Source organism: Lissotriton vulgaris, chromosome 4_1 (assembly GCF_964263255.1).
Source record: "Lissotriton vulgaris chromosome 4_1, aLisVul1.2, whole genome shotgun sequence".
Classification (NCBI taxonomy): Eukaryota; Metazoa; Chordata; class Amphibia; order Caudata; family Salamandridae; genus Lissotriton; species Lissotriton vulgaris.
In genome coordinates this window covers 177,857,888-177,881,653 of record NC_141691.1, presented here as the reverse complement: position 1 = coordinate 177,881,653, position 23,766 = coordinate 177,857,888, and positions in this window count along the sequence as shown.

The window sequence follows — 23,766 nt, the reverse complement described above, 5'->3', positions numbered from 1 at the left end:
AATTTGGCTGGATACATTGTATAAAGGTTTAACAAAAGATCTTCCCTCCACGCTTCTATGACAGGGAAAAAGGTTCAGTCGGCCTTATCTGGGATTCTGGAAATTGGTAAGACAATCGAGAAAAGAATTCCATCTTCTACAGATCTCACTAGCTGTAACCTGCTGTCTTAAGAGCCAAATGATGGGCAATGAGTTCACTACACTTTTTTTCCCGCGCTGAAGCCCCCTTAGCTGCAGCCTTCTCTGCAAACATAGACACTATTTCAGCTTTGACGATTTTCATTTCAGTTTGAATAGTCTCAGTCTCCCCCCTGCTTGAACTGTTTGAATTCGTTTTTCTTCTGCTTTTTTCAGCTTTTCCTGGAGTGCACAAGTATGTGCTTTTTCTTTCTTATTTTTCCTAATTGAGAACCTAAGGGTCTCTCCCAGGATGCCTGCCTTTAATGTGTCCCAGACTGTTGTGATGGAAGCTGACCCCACGTTTACCTCAAGAAATTCTTCAACTCAACTTTGCATGTGTGTTCAATATCCTGTCTCTTGCAAGAGAGCTTTCTCGAAGCTCCATTTTGGGACTTCCCGCCAATTCCCAAGTCCACCAATGCTTAAAATAAGTGGATTATGCTGGAACATAAAGCGCGGAGCGCTGTCTATGGAGCAGTCGTGAAGTAGAGAAGATGAAATGAAAAAAGTAATCTAACTCAGCTCGTGACCGATGTGGGGCAGAGAAGTAGGTGTACCCTGGCATAGTAGGATTAAGGCTGGCCCAGACATCGTTGAGCCCATGAGTTTGAACTAGATTAATTATTGCTTGGTATACACAGGGCTTCCTGCCATTATAGGTCCATTTATTATCCACTTTCCAATTACAAGGCAGATTAATGTTAAGATCACCGCAGATAATGATTGGAGTGGGCCAGTGGGCGAGTTCCCCAGAAATCCAGTTGATAATACCATAGTTGTCTGTGTTACTCCGTAAATGGAGCATAAGGTATAAAAAAAGTTAAGGGACAGATGGCACTCTGCGATTACCCATATGCCCAGAGAGTCAGATTTTACTCGGGCAGGTCTTAAAGGTAATCTGCTGTCAGACAAGACCCGTACACCTTTTATTATTGCGCCTTGTGTACTCCACTCTACAATTTTATACCCCAGTGAATTCAGTAAATGTTTCTGTGAGCCCTCTATGTGTGTTTCTTGGAGGCCAACTATATCGGCCCTAAAAAGCGTAAGCCCTGTGCTACTTTTGATCTCTTTACAGGTACATCCAGCCCACAAATGTTGACTGAGATGATTCTACGATTGTTTATCATAGTCATTGGTATTTTTAAGTAAGAAGAAAAACAGCCCTTAAAAAACCCTAAGATTGTCTTCATCTTAGCACTCTTTTTTGTAACATTTTTCCCCTTTTTTTATAGTTTTTTAGCCTTTCAAGATACTCAACTTTATACATTCTATCCTTTTAGCAAGTGTCTCAGCAAACAGCTGTGTCAAAAAAAGTGTCCTCAATTCAACGATCTCAAAACAATTTCCCGCCCTCCCCAGCCCTCCCCCCCATCATAGAGCAATCAGGAATAACCTGAGTGATGGTAGTCAAGAGTGCGTCTCTCCCACCTAGCCATGCCTTAAAAACGTTGTGATAAGTTTCGGCTACGGCTGTTCATACCTTGCGAAAAGAAAAAAATTGGTAAATACACTGAAGGAACTTGAGAGATCCAAACAATACAAAAAGAAGAAAGGAGAAAAACCCAGGGAAAGCGAAAGCAATGTAATCTTTTTTATTTTCCCCACTTTCCTCCCTTCCTACCATTATTTTCTCCTTTCAGCCCACACCCTCCCACACAATAAAGAAATAGTTTCCTTCTTTTTAACTCAAGCCCTTTTTGGACTTGATTTCTCACAAGTATTCACCAGCCTTTAAGTCAAACAAAAAGATTTTAGAAGCCCCGTTAAAGATAACTTTTAGTCCGGCAGGATTCATAAGACATACTTGGGCTCCGATCTGTTGGAAAGGAGAAATTAGCTGATGTAAGCGCCATCTACGCTCTACTGTCTGATGGCAAAAGTCAGGTTTGGCAAAAAAAGTTACCCCATTAGATCCCTTCTGGGAGTTGTGGCGGGCTTGATCGTATAACAGCTGTCTGAGGAGGAATTTTCCAAAGTAAACCAGGAATGCTCTTGGTTTTTCTCCAGGAAAGCAACTGCCATCACGTTGTTGCCTCAAATTGAAAGGGAAGTGATGTGCCCTCTGTACCTCATGGTCCCAGTTCCAACTTGTGTGGTCCCGGAAGGATTCTTGTAGGCGCTTCACAATATAACGTCTTGGATCTTCTCCCTCCTTTCCTTCAGGGATTCCAAGTAAGCGAAGGTTGTTTCTGCGCTGCTGATCTTCCTGTTCCTCCATTTTTGTCATTAGATCAAGCAGGCAGGCAGCATTGGAGGTTCCTTGATCTTTTATGGAAGAGAGTTCTGTTTCCAAGGTCTCGGTACGGCCTTCCAACATGGTGACACGGTCGCTTATATCTGTACAAATTTTACTCAGCTTTCTCATGCCCCCTGTAGTTTTTTAGCAGCCCCTTTAGCTGCATGATTGTCCGCCCTAACTTCTTCTTGGAATTCTTTTATAGATGCTAGCATGGACGTCAAGGAGGGCTCCACAGTATCTTCTGGTGCATTCTTTGCACTCTCCCAGATCGGTGTATGAGAATCATCTTTGTCAAGAGGGTAGGACATCTGTGAATCTGAGTAGTCCCATTTAAGCTGACTACGTCTCTCAGCCTTGCTTCTTGCCTTCTTAGGGCGTTGCACTGTTCCAATTCTTGTAGGCGATTCCTCGCTGTTATCATCACTTGTATTTAACCCACCCTCATCTGTGGAGGTCCCAGAGCTGTCTGATACCGAGAAAACATTTTCATTGCCTGTCTCTGGAGTCCATGGGACCTGAGGGCCCGAGGCAGCTTGCAGGCCCCGGATATAAATATCAATGCCAGCTGCGGGGGGTTTAGAAAAGCCTTCCGGGAGGTCAGGTGGGGGTCAGATTCACACTCTGGTTTTTGGCTTATGGGAGTTAGAGCTGCCAAGCTTCCCTGTGCAATTAACCCTCCTGTGTCTGCCTCTACAAGTGGACAATGGGGCACTGTCAGATTGTCCACAGCTTCCTCATATCTACTCAGGGTCCCCAGGTCTGCAGTTTGTATTCCTACGGAATTTCGCTTCAGTGAAAGTGTTCCTTGTAGGGAGGCCGGGTTAATTGATTCAACTAGCGGCACGCCTTCAGGGGTACTATCCAGGGGAAACGCAAGAGGTGCAGGATTAGGCGTAAGATTTGGAACAGAAAGTGGCCCAATGGCACCACAGAACAGCTTGGCTATAGAAGGTTGCAGTCCTGCTATGTCCTTGTGTGCACCACCTCCCATGCCTCCCTATATGATTTGGTTTAGCACTAACCTCTCGCTTACCTTTAGGAAGGTTTTCCACTGGTCCAACTTCTCAAGGATCGGCGCTGGCTAAAGCAGCTCTCGTCCTGCTAGTTTTCCCTGCATTTGCACCTCGGGTAGTCATAGTCCATGGCTGGTATCACTGCGTTCCTCCACACAAACACTGGCAAATCTGCAGGTTAGAGGGAGCTGGGGTGAGGGTCACCACACAAGTCAGCAGAAAAACAGTGCCCAAAGTGCCCAAACCACTCCTGTAACTTCCGCGTCCACACGCACGTCACTGAAGGTTACGGCAATTTCCGTGCAAAATTCACTTGCTGCTGGCCAAAGGTACAGTCCGGTCACAAGCAATCTGCTCGCTTTCTGGGTCTGAGTCAAGGCCGGCATCACATCGCAGGGTGCATAACCGAAGGTCAATGTGGCTGGCGTGAGGCGGCTGAGTGGCGTGAGTTCACGCTAGCACACTCTTTTTAAACTTTTTTTTATTAAGGTTATGGATTACTTACAAGATGAAGTATACAGTCAAGAATGCAAAACTGTACATGATGAATCGACGAGTACATACAACCCATGAACACCCCCCCATCCCGCCCCCCTCCCCAATTCCCTCCCAGGCAACAAATATACATGATCGCCACTCTTCAGTGACGCATTAATACAGCTTTTGCATGGTATACAGCTTACAACCAGTAAGAGCAACACATGAGGCATGATGATCTGGAATGCAGTCTGGGCAACAGTCCAGATCCTTCAGATTCCGAGATGTCACAGTTCAATCAGAAAACTCCAGCACCCGAAACAGCACATTTAGAACAAATCAGGTTGAGACATCAGATATGACGTGATGGGGGCCGAAAAGTCCTTAGGGCGGGAGGACTTCGGCAATTCCTCCTCATATGCCTGCAATTGATTTCTACAATCAACCAAGTCTCGAAGCCACTGCTTTATAGTAGGGGCGGACCTCGATCCCCATCGTTGCGCCACTGCCCTTTTGCAAACAAGGTGGAAATCGCAACAATACGTCTGCTAGCTGGCTTCAGGCATTTAACATAACCAAGGAGGCACAATTCAGGCGTACAACCCACCGGTTCCAACACCACTTCCATCAGAATGCGAGCCAAAAGGCAACCACGCCCCCGCACAGCCGTGCAACATGATAAAAATCTGCATTCGCAGCACCACATCGCACACAGTTCGCAGTCTCTCTCAGGCATAGTTATATAGCTTCAGAGGAGAGTAATATACCTGATGTAGGTATTTAAAATGAATTATTCTAAGGTTGTAATTGGCTGTGAGACGGCCCGTGAGCTGACAGCATGCCGTCCAGACCTCCATCATGATGGGGCTGCCTATCACAACTTGCCAGTGCAGGCATGATGGGTGCTCCTCCAGCTCTCGTTCCCGCAGGGAGGAATTGTAAAGTTTAGTTATAATCTCCTTATGACTCTCCCGTGTTAACACAGCCTGCAGTACACGAAGTGTCATGGGTTCCACAGGGAAGTCCGGATACGCATCCCGGATAGCTTGATGGTCCCAAACAATACTAAAGTTGAACATAAAACTACGATCCACCCCATTCTGAGCCTCGCGAAGAGTTTTAAAGCGACCCTTCCTATACAGATCACCCACCCTGATGATGCCCACCGTTGCAAGCTCCATCAAGGCAGATGGCTCCCGTGCCGCAGACACCCCCGGATGAGACGCTAGGGGTAGAAGCAGAGCATATAAATTAGAAAGCTGTGCTCTGGAAGCCAGAGCCCGCCATGCCCATGACGTGCACAAAGGAGGATTTATTTCAGTCCGGGGACCACCCGATCCTCCTGATAGGACCATCGCTTGTACCGGGACAGGGAGAACTGAACACTAGCACAAAATGTCTCCCCTTCACTCAGTCCTACATTAAATTGCATTTGCCTGCTTTCCTACTTTTTTTATCTACTTTGTCTTTGGCTTTCTAGCAGCAAAAATCTGTAACCAACTACCACTGGATATTAGGATGTAGCCAGCAGAAGCGAATTTCCGTAGGAAATTAAAAACATGTTTTTTCAGGTCATCTCAGGCAGATTGATGCTGAGGTTATCGGACGAGGGCGGATCTGACTAGGAGGAAGAATTCTTAGCGTGTTGACACTCCGTTGGAGTAACTTGGTGCTCTACAATTTATTAATCTAATCTATTTCCATATTTAATTACATACATTTTCTTATGTATGAATATATTTATCATTCTAACTTTCTTTCAAAGGTTAATTCTTTTTTTTTCCTCTCTGACCCCTTTGCATACCACTTCCTATGCTTTTTGTGTACTTCAGTTCCACCATGCTACCTTTTAGCTTTCCTTCTGTACCCATTTGCAGTTTGCTTTCCTCTGTCTTGCTGTTGGAATGCCTTACCATCCAACTTAATTTTCCCAAAACAATTTTAAAAAGTCTACCACTTTTGACACTGTTTCATGCCCCTTTGATGCACAGTCACAGCCTGGTATTTAATACTTCCACTGTTGATACGTTTTTCCTTCTGACTTACAATGACATTTCAGACACTTATTATATTCAAGAAGGACTATATACAAATCAGAGACATCCACTCGTGCTCAATCCAGTATAGTGGGTGCTTCCCTATGCCCTTGTGTTGGACATGTTAACACTCACTAAACCACTGTGGGCCACATAAACCAGTCTCATGGGGTAGGGGACTGTTATCTATCATGATGCTATGGTGGAGGACATGGCCATTTTCAAACTCGCTGACTTTGTGAACAATACATTTAGAACATTGCAAGAAACAATAGGTATAAAGCAAGGCAGTACCAAAATAACAGAAGAGTGGGGCCAGAGATAATAACAAGCCAGCAGAGAGAGTCACTCTTATATGTAAAAAGACCCCTCACTCACCAACCTAGTTGGTGACATGCTTCATCATTGGGTTCCCACCAGAGAGGCCGAATTCCTCTCTGGTGTGCTTCAACGCCTTCTTACAGAGGAGCAGGTTTAGTAAAATTGACAGTGCAGAGTGTGATCAAAGTGATAAGTTACAATTGTCTTTACCAATCTGAAAGTTTTTTTTATTAATGGAGTGGTAGGACAAGATTAAAAGGTGAGATGGATTGTAGACCGGATAGATTGACCAGTCACATGATTATGTGAAAGAAATGTGGTCTACATGTTTCCGCCTCACAAGTTCTGTTAGCGAGGCTTTCTTCAGGACCTAACGCCACGGCGGTATGCACTCACTAAGGTGCACCCTAACCTGTGGCAGAAAAAAGTGACTGCATAACTTATGGTTACTGGTACACCTCCAGAATTGTTGAAAACGTCATTACTCTGAAAAATAAAGCACAAAATAGAAATGCATTTGCCAATACACAGAGTACATCAAATCAACAATTAAACTGAATTGAAGTGCGAGTGATACTCTTTATGCAGCATTTGTCAACTTGTCTCTGTATAGTCAGACTAAATATCCTTGTAATTACATGCGCTTATTTAAAAGTGCACATCATTGCTTAAAGTGCATACATCTTTTTTTCCTGTTTAGAAAAACTCAGCAAACTTTGCAAGTATAATAGCATTTTATCGCGTGAAGAGTAACAAATTGAACAAGACTTAGAAATAAAAACACAAAATTGTGTGGTTTATGGCATCTAGTGAGAAAATCATAAGGAAAAGAAAACTGCAGATGGATAGCAGTTAGGCTTACATATAGCGTGGGAACTCTTCACGACATGGATCTCAGCAGGGAGCGAGAACCTATAGTCACACACTAAAACATGAAGTAGCAGCCTTTAAGTAATAGTGCACAAAGTTAAAATATTGCAGAAAGGTCTGTTCTCCATCCATGGGAATACTCACTACTCCAAAGTCCAGTGCTCGAATGGCACCTACGCATACCCGGCAGCAGGATCCAGATGATATATCGGTCATGCTCCAAGCCGTTTAAAAAGCATTCTCCACATCGGGGGCGCTGGAACTCACGGCGTCAGAACAATGACGTCACAGCGTTCGCAGCTGCGCCCTTAACGTGCCCTCAGAATGCTAGAATGCTGACTGCCACATCCCGTTAGTTTGTTATTTTCAATCACAAAATTTATGAATCTAAGTTTGCCGAGCATAGTGATGTCAATGTTAATTATGAGTGATTAAATCCATTAAATCTGTTAGTAATAAGGCAAAGATGTACACAAATAATTGTACAGTAAAGGAAAAAGTATTCCAGAAGTATAAGTATGTTTACACAGGCACCTCAATCTTTTAGAGTGTAAAAAATGTGTGGAATCTTCTATTTTCGCATGGTATAGCGAGTATTGTTTGTCTCTCAAAGTGATACTAAATTGTTGAGACTAGAGAATGCAAAGTTACTGTAGCTATGACTAGAATTTTTTAATCATACAGATGGTATGGCTGGCATGACAAATATCGCAATCACACACCTGACACAGGCTAGTAACAGGTCGCCCAAGGGGACATCACTATATCTCCAGCACTCAAAACATGTCAAATTCCCACGTTATCTCTGGGTGATCAGTATATTGATAATAAGTCATTTTCGCAAGTAAAGGGGTACTGATCATCATTAAGTTGGAAACAACCCCAAAGATCAACGTTTTCGTACAGAACCCCAGGGGATATTATCATTAAGGCTGTGCATGTGTGTAGCAAAGTGGTAGTCAAAGCCCATCTCCAACAAAATAGAAACAAGGACTACCCTGCCAGGGTGTATTTCAAGGTCCCAGGGGGATCCTTACAATTAAATGGGTGGTGACAAGAAAATACGTATCAGAGCCAATTGTACATCAAACAAGGTTGATTGACCTTTTTTTTAATATATATAGTTTATTTGTTATTTGTTGAATTCATAAAGAGGATTCATATAAATACTTAGAAAAATATATACATTAATTTAGACTCAACATCACATATAGGGTGGAGAGAAAAACCATTGTGTTTGTGGTTTTAGCATGAACCATAATTAGAATCAAGCGGGATGCAAACATCCAAGTCCCACACTCTCCCAGAATCATCCACTAGAATCACACTAACTCTCAGACTCACTCGGAACAATTATATACAATCACATACATAACATTCATAAAGCTACATCAAGGCCTTCAGAAGGGGTATCTTGTGGCTGCTAGGACTGCAATCACATTATGGAGGCAAAAAGAAGTAGTTTAACAAAGACTGCACTTTGGGCCATCCATAAGGGTCACGCCAACGCGCGTTTCGGTGTAGGGCCTATTTAGGCTGCACCTTCATCAGGGCAGAGATGACCAGGGGGCGGGGACACACACACTGTGGATAAAAAAGTTTCTATTAAAATAACATATGACAATGGATATGAAATACGTACAATCAAGTGTCATTGAAACAGTTTGCATGACAGATATTGCTTCTAAGTAAGAAAACACATAAATGGTGGATAATTTCATAATGTTAGTACCGCGTACTTGAACAGGATGTGTATCATGGCTCTGATATCGTGAAGTCACTCAGGGAGTATTAGTTCTTCCTCAATGGGAGAGAAGCTTAGGTCGACTAGGATAGACCAAAAAATAAATAGACTAGGCAAAAAACCAGTGAACACACAAACATTCATTCAGATATGCGTCTAATATCTAGGACTCGAAAATGGATGGCTGTTTCTGGACGACTTATAGGCGGGAAAATAATCTCCTACATGGGCCCCTAAGTAGAAGCTTAGGATCTAGGAGTCGGATAGGGGGGAGGGTTCGTATCAATCTACCAAGGTTTCATAAGGGAAGGCGGCCAATAGTGCTCATAACGGGATTCATAGAGGGGCAGCGATCACATGCTCATAACGGGATACATGGAGGGGCAGGGATCACATGCTCAAGGGAGAGGCAAAAACTGTCGTAAGGGGAGGAGGGCTCGTAGGTTAACTGGGCTAGGCGGAATGAAAGGGCTAGCTAAGCCTAGAACAAAAGGTCTCTTACCCTGATAGTTCAATAAAGGCGGGCCGTGTAGCAATCAGGGTTTCTAGGATCCAACGTGGTGATCGTCTCCCGTCAGATGTAGGACACAAGCAGGATAAACAAGTGATAGGGAATAGCCCTGCAATAAGTAAGGACGTTTAGATTCAAGGAGCAAGTCATATCGTGAAGCGACAAAGAACAGGGCTGAAAGATACGAGGAATCCGAGCATAATTACCGGAGTCGTGGAGCTCCGCAAAGACAGCGGGGCGGCGTCTTCTCTCAGGGAAGGTAGAAGAAGGATAGCAGAGCCAGTTAGTGAGTATTTTAAAGCTCAGTCCAAAAATGGTGTCAGGTGTGTTCAAAGACACAGACAGAGAGGGTGGACACTGGATGGCTCAGACACACAGCGGCAGCCATCTTAGAACGGGTAAAGCTGAGACTGAGAATATAGGGGAGAATAATCGAATTGAAAAAGGGAGCCATAAAGGGGGTCCTGGTCCCAGCAAGGCATGAGAAGGGGCAAATAGGGGAGGTGGCTAATAGACCAAATGTGGTCTAAGCCCAGCTCATCTGAGATTCTGTTCAGTTCTGATGGAGGTTGAATACAGTCCGCCCCACCCTGAAACTTCTTGTTCCAGCACACTAGTTTTAAAACAATGCACTAAGAACCAGAAGCTCAAGGGAAGGGGGGAAGTGGATAAAATAAAAAAAGAGAGACAACACCGTTCTTGCGTTTCCACTGTAGAAGAACTGCTAAAATCTGCGGCCCTCTCTGACTTCTGTAGAAACTGGTGCCTAATGAAACATAAACAAAGAACAGATAAGTGCAACCTATCCCTAAATGTGTTCCTGACTAAACCTTAATCTTATTAGAATTTCTCTTCTAAAAGTACCTCTTAGATCCTGGTCTTAAGCTTCCAGGTTTGGAATGTGTTACTGTTCTGGGATGTGCTTTGTATTACTGTAAAACTTCTGTAAAATCAAACGAATATCATTATCAGAAATACCAACATCTAACATTCACCTTAATATAACTAAAGCCTGAATTCTTAATAGCAAACTCACTTTTCACACATTTCCAGACTTTTTATAAAACAAATACTGTACTTTTACAGCAAAATACAGCAGGTAATTTGTGCAAGTCCTTGATTTACTGTTTGCCTTGCTGTCAATGGTTTCCTCTGTTCGATTCTTAAAAAAGTTCCATGTAAAACAATGTTTATTTCACAAAGTATTCTTGTAACAAAGGGTTTGAACCACAAAGTTCGTGGGAGATATCTTGTTCCAAATTGTCTTTACAAGAATCCAGAAATCGCCGATAAAGTTCTTTCAGGTAATAAAAGGTTTTGCACTTACTTGTTGCTGAAAATGGATACTGATCAGTCTAACCTTGACCTCTTTCTCTTTTGCAGGCAAATTGCAGTGGACAGAAGAGGGGCTGAGGCAAGAAGTAGCCGGAAAACCAGAAGAAGGAAGAGCCAGTAGCCGCTCCCGTTGAAGTCAATGAAGGTCTGGAGAGAGAAGGAGTGCCAGCGCCGAAGGATCTGTTCTCAGGTAAGTGGGAGGTAGATGAGCACAAGCACTGGGTGAGGCTCAGGGGCTGCCTTTTATAGACAGGCCTGGGTGTGGTTCGAAGAGCTGGGTGTGGTTTGAAGAACTGGGTGTGGTTCTCACAAGCAGGTGTGCAGAGCTTCAGTTAATATGCTAATGAGTTGAAGTAACACATGGCCTAGGGAGGAGTTTTCTAAATAAGCCTTGGTAAAATCAAGGTCCAATGTGCAAACAAGACAGCAATGTCCAAACTTGTGAATACATTGAGAAACATACACAGAAGTCTTAGGGAGGGGCTGAGATAACAAGAAAGGCTTTCAGTAGTATGTTTAAAGAGAACTATTACAGAGACCACTAGTGCAATTAGAGGGGACATGCTCTTTGCTGTGCACAAACCCTAACAGTCTCCCCCCTCAGAGGCCCTCCTACTGGACGGGGTTTCCCTGGATTTTTTAGATTAAACGGTCTAATCAACCGTGGGGCATGTACATAGGACGCTGGTTCCCATGAATTCTCAGTTTCGTCATATCCTTTCCATTCTACTAAATAAAACAGACGTCCATTAATTCTTTTTGCGTCTTTTATGCTTTTCACTTCATATTCTAGATTTCCCTTAATTGGTATGGGTGGAGGTGGTGGTTCGGGTCAGGTATTTGGGTTGTACGGCTTAAGCAAGGACACATGGAATGTAGCATGTACTGTATATTCTTTTTGTAAGTCCAATTTTACCTTTACCGGGTTTACTATGGCAGTTATACTAAAGGGTCCAATGAAACATGGGTGCAGCTTTCGGGATCCCTCTATATTTAGGTACTTTGTGGAGAGCCATACTTTGTCACCGATTTTATACATTGGGGCCTCAGATCTGTGTTTGTCTGCTTGTCTTTTCATGCTTTCTTTGTACTTTAATAAATGTTTCCTGGCCTTGTCTTGTATGTCACCTAATCTCGTTAGTCTATCTGTTACTGTAGGCAACAGGGAATCTTCTAATAAAATGGGTATAGCTCTCGGATGATACCCCTGCATGAAATAGAATGGTGAGCAAAGTAGAGCTGCATGCTCAGTATTATTATAAACAAACTCCGCTACAGGGAGAGCTTCCCTGTAAAATAATCAGCCAATAAACAATGTAGCGTTTGAAGTAAGGTTTGGTTCAGTCGTTCAGTTTGTCCATCTGTTTCTGGATGGAAAGCAGTGGATAATGCCACATCTATTTTCAGTTTTTCGGATTATTTTTTCCAAAATCTAGAGTTGAACTGGCTACCTCGGTCTGACACCACTTTTCTTGGCAAACCATGTAAACGCACAATTTCTCTTATAAAAATATTGGCAAATTCTGCCGCAGTTGGCAATTTCCGTAATGGTACAAAATGTGCCATTTTAGACAAAAAATCCACTATCACTAATACTGTTGTGAAGGATTTGACTGGAGGTAAATCTACAATAAAGTCTACAACACAGTGTGCCAAGGTTGTTTGGGTGATGGCATTGATATTAAGAAACCGTCAGGGGCCTTATGTGTTAGGGGAACAAGAGCTCATGCTGTCAATAGCACACTGTTTGTGGGTATAAGTTAAATTGCCAATGCTTGTTCCTTGATGTTAATACTTGTGTATTTGTATTTGTTGGTACCAATTCTTGTTTCTTGATGCTAGCATCTTGGTATAGTCTCCTCGTAGCAATCATTCTGCCAACCAAGTTCTGGAACAATAACATGTGTTTGGGGGCTTCGCGTGTGAAATATGCTAATGTTCAAACTGTAAGCCTGCCGAGTGTATAAAAGAGGGACTTTCAATCGAGACGGTGCTTCGTCTCTTTGCACCTCTCACGGCAAGCGCTCCTGCCGGCATTTCAAGAGATCCTGCTTCCCGGTTCAGTATCCTTGCCTTCATTTCCTCCCAGCTATCTCCGTCTCCTTCCTTTTAAAATCTCCCGTTTCCCGACTCCTCACCTTGTGCTCCGTCCGGTTTCTTCCATTCTGCAGTCATCCCCTCGGAGTCTCCAGGCATCGGCGGACATCATAACAGACTTACGGAAGTCTCGTCGGTGGCCTCACCCACAGGAACTCGGACTCTAAATACAAAAGGAAAGAAGGACAGTAAGATTTATGGTTTCCTAGCAACTTGGAACTCTAACAAACACGACGTTTCTTTTTATTGTAAAAAAGACTGTTTGAGCTGAATGTTCTTTTAAAAATCGTGTGTTACTTAGAACCTAGCACAACAGTATTGTATGTTAGAAAACAACCTCAAGGCAATTCAAGTTGAAAAGGCAATTCAGCTGTAAACAAGCCTTAGTCAATCTAAGTTGAAAACAAGCCTAAGGCAATCCAAAGTTTGAGTATTGTCTAGGATCAAGTTTGAATGTCTTTTTGGGGATTCTTTCAATCCAGTGAATAATCAAAACCTGAGTGTATAATCAGCCTATGAACCTAATAAGCTGAACCATTTTAGAAGTGTACATACTGCAAGAATCTTCTAGAGCAGGGTGTTTTGTTTGTTCTCTTTTATTTACAGAAACCATCTTCCAGCATTCAATCTGAGTTTCAAGGTATGTGCATGGAGTGAATGTTCTTTCAAGTTAATTCACAACTAACCCACATTAACCTAGTTTAATCATTCTTAGTAGACAGCTTTTGAGAATTGTAGTAGACAGCTTTTGAGAATCTCTTGTTCATTGTTTTTTATTAAAAGAGGTAACCAAGAGTCAAGATAATCTTCCAACCTCAGAACCCAGTGAAGTGTATACAAGGGCCGGTATTTCAAACTGTTGGTACAGCTGTTGTGCATGTTCTTAGCATTACTTTTGTGGACCAGATTTTAAGGAATTCCACAAGGTGATTGTATGTTTGTGTAACTTCAGAAAATCATGTGTAATCAATCAAGATACCTCCAGCCCTGAACACTTGCAAGAGAAACTGCGACTGGACGAAGACCAGTGTTGTTTTGTTTGTTTCTCTATCCACTTCCCCTTTCCCTTGAGGACGAGTTACTTAGCAAGACTTCCCACAATCCTTGCTGAGTTACTGGTTCACGAGGAAGTTGGGACTTAATGGCATCAAGAAGGAAACATCAGGAGCGTCTGGCGTGATTGCGCAACAGAAGACGAAGCCACACCTTGTTTCCTCTTGATTCCGTTATCTCATTCCCATGGACGTCCCGCAGCTCACTCAGTTAGTACACAAACTGAGTGAGGAAATGGAGGAGTTGCGAATGGAAAATCAGTTCCTTCTACAGGAATTGGATAAAACTAAAGCAGGGTTTACCTCATGGAGGGATACCTCCGTGGAGAGAAAACCAATCATAGCTCCTCCCAAATTTGGCTCCACTGCATTTCAGACAAGTTCCCCTAATAACCAGTCCAAGTACATGTCACAGTAGTCACTCCTAATCCAGTCCCTTTTGCCAACTCTGAAAGGTTCACAGGAGACAGTAGCAAGTATACGATTTTTATAAGTCAATGTCAATTGCACTTTATGTGCAAACCTCAGGTCTTTGCCAATGACACTGCCAAGGTTGCCTTCATCATTTCTTATTTAGGGGGGGGGGTTGCTGCCAACTGGGCCATGCCCTTGGTTGACACTAATGATCCTCTTCTCCATACTTTAACTGACTTCAGGGCAGCAATTTCCAATTTATTTGCTAAACACGTGTTTATCCAGGCTTCTGATAACGAACTTTTAAATCTGCGACAGGGATCAAAGGATTTGATCTCCTATATCACCACTTTTAACAGGCTCCTAGCTGAAACACGTTGGCCCGAGGGAAAAAGAATTTCCTTATTTTACAGAGGATTAAAAGATGATCTGAAGGATTCATTAGCTTACATTGTGAACCTACCTGACGATTTCACTGAATTTCAAGAACTAGTGGTAAAATTAGATCACAGATTAGGGGCGCGTAGGAATGAAAGACCCAGGGGAGACATAAGAAATTTACATTTTAGAACAGATAAAAAAGAAACTGAATACAAATCCTCTGCAGTAGAACCCATGCAAATCGGAGGTGTCAAAGGGCCGTTAACTAATGAAGAAAAAGAAAGAAGACGCAAAGGGAATTTGTGCCTTTATTGTGGAAAGCCCGGACATTTCGCTAGAAACTGTACTATAAAACCTGTGAAAAAAGGCCCTAGTGATAGATTCAGTTTCTCATGTACAGTCGGAAAACTAAGTTTCTCGGAGAAAGATGAGATCGGTTCCCTGAGAATTGTTGTTTCAGAAAAGATCTCTCACTACGCTACCAACGTAGATTCTTGCATCCCTAAACATTTTACAATAAGGATGATATTTATATTATCCCTTCAACAAAGGCATAGTATACCAGTGCTTCTAGATTCAGGTGCCACTGAAAACTTCTTTGATTTGGAACTCGCTCGCAGATTACATTTGATACAAGTCCCTAAGAAGGAACCAGAGCCAGTAAGGGCAGTTGATGGATCTGCGCTGTCATCTGGTCTAATTCGGTTCCACACAGAACCATTGACTATAGTTACTGATAACGGTCATACAGAACACTCTGTGTTTGATCTAATCGAACCCCCCACCTTTGGAGTTATTTTGGGAATTCCCTGGTTGGAATTGCATAACCCCAAAATAGATTGGCAAAAAATGACTGTTACCCTGGACTCTTCTCACTGTAGGTTACACTGCCATCAAGAAACCAAAGACCTGGTAATGCCTTTGTTTTGTGCCACAACGACTCCTGAAGCCAGTAGTCTTCCAACTAATTACAACGACTTCTCTGATGTCTTTGACCCAGTAAAAGCCACCAAACTTCCACCTCATCGGGTTTATGATTGTCGAATTGACTTGGTTCCCGGAGCAGTACTACCGTGTAATAGAATCTATGCTCTGACTGAACCAGAAAACGAGTATCTGAGAAAATATCTTGACAAATTATTAGAGCTTGGGTTTATTAGACATTCAACCTCTCCAGTTACATCGCCACTTTTCTTCGTAGCGAAGAAGACAGGCGATTTGAGGGCTTGCATAGACTATCGAGCCGGCTAATAAGGCGACAATCAAGAACAGATACCCACTCCCTCTTATTCCAGTATTACTAAATCAGGTCAAAGGCTCCAGCATTTATACTAAGTTAGATCTCAGAGGGGCCTACCACTTGATTCGTGTAAAAGAAGGAGATGAGTGGAAGACTGCCTTCCGCACCAAGTTTGGTCTGTATGAATATACGGTCATGCCGTTTGGTCTCTGTAATGCACCAGCAGCATTCTAGTATTTCATTAACGAAGTCCTACACGATCTTCTGGACGTTTGCTGTATTGTGTATATAGACGACAACTTGATATACTCTAAAAATACAGCAGACCACACACAACATGTTTGTTCAGTTCTACAAAGATTAAGAGAGCATTCTTTATTCGTAAAACTAGAAAAATGCGAATTCGACAAAACTACTGTGGAGTTTTTGGGATATTGTTTATCCCCAAATGGGATCCTTATAGATCCAAAGAAAGTAGATGCTATTCTTAATTGGCCGACACTAAAGACAGTTAAAGACACACAACAAATCTTGGGGTTCGCAAACTTCTACAGACGATTCATTGCACATTTTTCTGAAATAGTTGTACCCATCAAACAACTATTGAAAAAGGGAAAATCCTTTCTTTGGACTGAGGAGGCAAATAATGCGTTCATTTTGCTAAAAAAAGCATTTACTTCTGCACCCATTTTGGTGCATCCAGACCCTGACAGACCGTTTTATTTTGAGGCAGATGCTTCTCAAACTGCACTTGGTGGTGTCCTTCTACAAAAACATCCTGACTCTGGTAATTTACATCCGGTAGCTTTTCATTCCAGGAAATTGCTAGAAGCTGAACAGAATTACACAATAGCCGAATGAGAGCTATTGGCAATCAAAGATGTTTTTCAGGAATGGAGACACCATTTATTAGAGGCCAAACATACCATAACGGTATACTGTGATCATAAAAACCTACAATTTTATTCCACAGTAAAAGCCTTCACACCAAGACAAATGCGGTGGTTACAATTCTTCAGTGAATTTGATTTCATAATCACCTATCGACCAGGAAATAAACAATTACTGTCTGACACTCGGTCTCGTTTAGTATGTAAAAGAGATGATGACCAGATTAAAGAATCACCAAGTATTCTTCCAAAAGAAAGGATAGTGGTAGCAGTTGACACAAGTAGTTTTCTCAACACAGTCAAAAAAGAGCTCGAGTCCCTCGATACTCAAAAATGGTTATCTAAAAAGAACAATACGATTAATGAAGGATTTTTCCTGAATTTCACTGAATTTCAAGATCTAGTGGTAAAATTAGATCACAGATTAGGGGAGCGTAGGAATGAAAGACCCAGGGGAGACATAAGAAATTTACATTTTAGGACAGATAAAAAAGAAACTGAATACAAATCCTCTGCAGTAGAACCCATGCCAATCGGAGGTGTCAAAGGGCCGTTAACTAATGAAGAAAAAGAAAGAAGGCGCAAAGGGAATTTGTGCCTTTATTGTGGAAAGCCCTGACATTTCGCTAGAAACTGTACTATAAAACCTGTGCAAAAAAGGCCCTAGTGATATATTCAGTTTCTCATGTACAGTCGGAAGACTAGGTTTCTCGGAGAAAGACGAGATCGATTCCCCGAGAATTGTTGTTTCAGAAAAGATCTCTCACTACGCTACCAACGTAGATTCTGGCATCCCTAAACATTTTACAATAAGGGTGATATTTATATTATCCCTTCAACAAAGGCATAGTATACCAGTGCTTCTAGATTCAGGTGCCACTGGAAACTTCTTTGATTTGGAACTCGCTCGCAGATTACATTTGATAAAAGTCCCTAGGAAGGAAACAGAGCCAGTAAGGGCAGTTGATGGATCTGCGCTGGCATCTGGTCTAATTCGGTTCCACACAGAACCATTGACTATAGTTACTGATAACGGTCATACAGAACACACTGTGTTTGATCTAATCGATACCCCCACCTTTGGAGTTATTTTGGGAATTCCCTGGTTGGAATTACATAACCCCAAAATAGATTGGCAAAAATGGACCGTTACCCTGGACTCTTCTCATTGTAGGTTACACTGCTATCAAGAAACCAAAGACCCGGTAATGCCTTTGTTTTGTGCCACAACGACTCCTGAAGCCAGTAGTCTTCCAACTAATTACAACAACTTCTCTGATGTCTTTGACCCAGTAAAAGCCACCAAACTTCCACCTCATCGGGTTTATGATTGTCGAATTGACTTGGTTCCCGGAGCAGTACTACCGTGTAGTAGAATCTACGCTCTGACTGAACCAGAAAACGAGTATCTGAGAAAATATCTTGACGAATTATTAGAGCTTGGGTTTATTAGACATTCAACCTCTCCAGTTTCATCGCCACTTTTCTTCGTAGCGAAGAAGACGGGCGATTTGAGGGCTTGCATAGACTATCGCGCCGTCAATAAGGTGACAATCAAGAACAGATACCCACTCCCTCTTATTCCAGTATTACTAAATCAGGTCAAAGGCTCCAGCATTTATACTAAGTTAGATCTCAGAGGGGCCTACCACTTGATTCGTGTAAAAGAAGGAGACGAGTGGAAGACTGCCTTCCGCACCAAGTTTGGTCTGTATGAATATACGGTCATGCCGTTTGGTCTCTGTAATGCACCAGCAGCATTCCAGTATTTCATTAACGAAGTCCTACACGATCTTCTGGACGTTTGCTGTATTGTGTATATAGACGACATCTTGATATACTCTAAAAATACAGCAGACCTCACACAACATGTTTGTTCAGTTCTACAAAGATTAAGAGAGCATTCTTTATTCGTAAAACTAGAAAAATGCAAATTCGACAAAACTACTGTGGAGTTTTTGGGATATTGTTTATCCCCAAATGGGATCCTTATGGATCCAAAGAAAGTAGATGCTATTCTTAATTGGCCGACACCAAAGACAGTTAAAGACACACAACGAATCTTGGGGTTCGCAAACTTCTACAGACGATTCATTGCACATTTTTCTGAAATAGTGGTACCCATCACACAACTATTGAAAAACGGAAAATCCTTTCTTTGGACTGAGGAGGCAAATAATGCGTTCATTTTGGTAAAAAAAGCATTTACTTCTGCACCCATTTTGGTGCATCCAGACCCTGACAGACCGTTTTATTTTGAGGCAGATGCTTCTCAAACTGCACTTGGTGGTGTCCTTCTACAAAAACATCCTGACTCTGGTAATTTACATCCAGTAGCTTTTCATTCCAGGAAATTGCTAGAAGCTGAACAGAATTACACAATAGCCGAACGAGAGCTATTGGCAATCAAAGATGTTTTTCAAGAATGGAGACACCATTTATTAGGGGCCAAACATACCATAACGGTATACTCTGATCATAAAAACCTACAATTTTATTCCACAGTAAAAGCCTTCACACCAAGACAAATGCAGTGGTTACAATTCTTCAGTGAATTTGATTTCATAATCAACTATCGACCAGGAAATGAACAATTACTGTCTGACACTCTGTCTCGTTTAGTATGTAAAAGAGATGATGACCAGACTAAAGAATAACCAAGTATTCTTCTAAAAGAAAGGATAGTGGTAGCAGTTGACACGAGTAGTTTTCTCAACACAGTCAAAAAAGAGCTCGAGTCCCTCGATACTCAAAAATGGTTATCTAAAAAGAACAATACGATTAATGAAGGATTTTTCTTTCATCAAGACAAACTGTTCATCCCTACCAGAGACTTGCAGGAAAAAGTCATACAATGGAATCACGATTCGGCTATGGCCGCGCACCCAGGAGTAAATAAAACATTAGAATTATGTCAACGATATTTCTGGTGGGAACAAATGATTCCAGGTATCCAACAATACATCCGAGCTTGTCCTGTTTGTTCAAGACAGAAATCGTTACATAAACCTCCCATGGGCTTACTTCATCCAACAGATCTTCCTCCACAACCATGGCATACCATTAGTTTAGATTTTATCACCGATCTACCAGAGTCTAATGGTTACACTACAGTCTTGGTAGTAGTAGATGTGCTTTCTAAAATGGGACATTTCATTCCGTTGTTGAAACTACCAACCGCAACAGAGTTTAGTACCATCTTCCTATCCACCATTGTTAAATTGCATGGTTTGCCAAGCAAAATTATTTCGGACAGAGGCCCTCAGTTCGTGTCCAGATTTTGGTCACAACACAGTAAGCATTTACGAATAGAATTGGCTTTGTCGTCCTCCTTTCACCCATAGGCGGACGGGCAAACATAGAAAGTTAATCAATATGTAGAACAAGGTTTACTTTGTCTATTATCCACCACAACCACGCGGTGGGACGAGATGTTACCTTGGGCAGAGTTTTCATACAATAATACCTCACACTCAGCCTTCGATTGTTCACCTTTTTATTTCCTTACGGGACAACATCCCCGGTCTCTTCCCATCTTCCTACCTAACAAACAACAAACCATGCCAGCTGTGATGGACAGACTAACCAAGTTACTAGATGTTCAAGAACGTGCGAAAAAACAATGGGTAAAAAGCAAAGATAAAATGAAACATACTGCTGACAAACATAGATTACCCGCACCTGCGTACCAAGAGGGGCAAATGGTTTGGTTGTCCACTAGAAATATCCAAGTAGAAGGTCCCAAAAAACTGAAACCTAGGTATATTGGTCCCTTTTCCATTGACAAGATTGTAAACCCAGTATCAGTAAGATTGTGTCTCCCTGAAGACTATGCAATTCATCCTGTATTTCATGTTTCCCTCCTGAAGCCTTATGATCCCTCTACACGACCAGATAATCCTCCTCCTTCAATTGTAGTAGGAGACCACCTCGAATATGAAGTTAAAAAAATTATAGATGCCAAATGTATACGAGGTCGTCTTTATTACCTCATTGATTGGAAAGGCTATGAACCCTCAGAACGATCATGGGAACCAGAAAATGACGTACATGCCCCTAGACTTGTAAGATCGTTTCATGCATTACATCCTGACAAGCCACGCCCCGTGGGAAGACCTTTGGGGGGGGGGAACTGTTAGGGGAACAAGAGCTCATGCTGTCAATAGCACACTGTTTGTGGGTATAAGTTAAATTGCCAATGCTTGTTCCTTGATGTTAATACTTGTGTATTTGTATTTGTTGGTACCAATGCTTGTTTCTTGATGCTAGCATCTTGGTATAGTCTCCTCGTAGCAATCATTCTGCCAAGTTCTGGAACAATAACATGTGTTTGGGGGTTTCGCGTGTGAAATATGCTAATGTTCAAACTGTAAGCCTGCCGAGTGAATAAAAGAGGGACTTTCAATCGAGACGGTGCTTCGTCTCTTTGCACCTCTCACGACAAGCGCTCCTGCCGGCATTTCAAGAGATCCTGCTTCCCGGTTCAGTATCCTTGCCTTCATTTCCTCCCAGCTATCTCCGTCTCCCTCCTTCTAAAATCTCCTGTTTCCCGACTCCTCACCTTGTAGTCCGTCCGGTTTCTTCCATTCTGCAGTCATCCCCTCGGAGTCTCCAGGCATCGGCGGACGTCATCACAGACTTCCGGAAGCCTCGTCGGTGGCCTCACCCACAGGAGCTCGGACTCTAAATACAAAAGGAAAGAAGGACAGTAAGATTTACGGTTTCCTAGCAACTTGGAACTCTAACAAACACGACGTTTTTTTTTATTGTAAAAAAGACTGTTTGAGCTGAATGTTCTTTTAAAAATCGTGTGTTACTTAGAACCTAGCACAACAGTATTGTATGTTAGAAAACAACCTCAAGGCAATTCAAGTTGAAAAGGCAATTCAGCTGTAAACAAGTCTTAGTCAATCTAAGTTGAAAACAAGCCTAAGGCAATCCAAAGTTTGAGTATTGTCTAGGATCAAGTTTGAATGTCTTTTTGGGGATTCTTTCAATCCAGTGAATAATCAAAACCTGAGTGTATAATCAGCCTATGAACCTAATAAGCTGAACCATTTTAGAAGTGTACATACTGCAAGAATCTTCTAGAGCAGGGCGTTTTGTTTGTTCTCTTTTATTTACAGAACCCATCTTCCAGCATTCAATCTGGGTTTCAAGGTATGTGCATGGAGTGAATGTTCTTTCAAGTTAATTCACAACTAACCCACATTAACCTAGTTTAATCATTCTTAGTAGACAGCTTTTGAGAATCGTAGTAGACAGCTTTTGAGAATCTCTTGTTCATTGTTTTTTATTAAAAGAGGTAACCAAGAGTCAAGATAATCATCCAACCTTAGATCCCAGTGAAGTGTATACAAGGGCCGGTATTTCAAACGGTTGGTACAGTTGTTGTGCATGTTCTTAGCATTACATTTGTGGACCAGATTTTAAGGAAGTCCAGAAGGTCATTGTATGTTTGTGTAACTTCAGAAAATCACGTGTAATCAATCAAGATACCTCCGGCCCTGAACACTTGCAAGAGAAACTGCGACTGGACGAAGACCAGTGTTGTTTTGTTTGTTTCTCTATCCACTTCCCCTTTCCCTTGAGGACGAGTCACTTAGCAAGCGTTCCCACAATCCTTGCTGAGTTACTGGTTCACGAGGGAGTTGGGACTTAACAGCATCAAGAAGGAAACAACAGGAGCGTCTGGCGTGATTGCGCAACATTATGAGAAGATTTATGTCTTGCACAAACTGGACAGGTAGTGACAAATTGCTTAATGTCCTTACTTATATTGTCCCACCAAAAGTGTTTTCGCACATTTTCCAGGGTTTTTACCCAGCCAGGATGACTTCCCAACAGTGAGGCGTGATGCCAAATTATCACCTGTGTTTGTAATTCTGTGGTGGGCACTAACAGCATGTTGTCGTGATACAATAACCCTCGTTGTATTGAGTTATGGGAATCCTTTAACCAATCTTGAGGTGCCATTTGCATGTGTGCATTATATAGATCTGTGATGAAATCCTTCTCTTGTACTGGTGCCAAATGTTTTTGGGGAGGAATAATGGGTTCTCCTATTTTGTCTTGTCTCATGTCTGAGGTATGTCCGTATCTAGATAACACATCAGATTGAATTTGTTGTGCACCTGGTCTATAGGTGATAACAAATTCAAGTGTACTAAAAAAATGTAACCAGCGCATCTGACGTGGAGTTAATGCTTTTAGTGATCCAAAGAACAGGGTACTTGGCTCCCATTAAATGGTATTCACAAAACAAGACCTAGACCACAGGTATCAAACAATAAATCACTTAATGGTGTACCATCATATGCAAGACTTTTGCAAATAACTCCTCTCTTTTAATTGAAGAGGTAGGAGGTACATCCATGTTATGCCATAATTAAAAACATATGCCCAATCCTTGAAAACATAAAAGCAGTTGTGAGACAACAAATAACACACACCTACGTGCCCAATTCAGGTAGATAGAAAAAAGTGTGTGTGAGCGAGATGGCGCCTCACGGGCGAACCACCAACGGGAACCTGGCAGGTACTCACCAGGATTGCCCTGATCTCATCATTGGCACCATCGAGCTCAAAAGAAAGACAGGTGTCCAAAAAAAAAAAAAAAACAGTGTTTGTGAGGGAATGCAGTGTGTGGGAATAAATTTGTAAGCCACTGCATTAGGACAAACGTTGTCTTCACAACCTCAGTCGACTACCTTGGCGCATACCGGTCGAGAGGTCCAAACCATAATAGGTTTCTGGGTGACTCCAGGTGTGAGTCACTTCTCTTTCCGCAATTTTACGGTCAAGAACACGGAGCCAGCATTAACTCAGCAACACGCGGCATTAACTCAGCAATACATTTTTGGGTTATGAATTGTTAACCAGGGTACCCCGAGAATCAAGCCAAAATTAGGGGTTATCTATCAGGTCAAAGCTAATCATCTCTGTGTGCCCGTTTTGACAGAC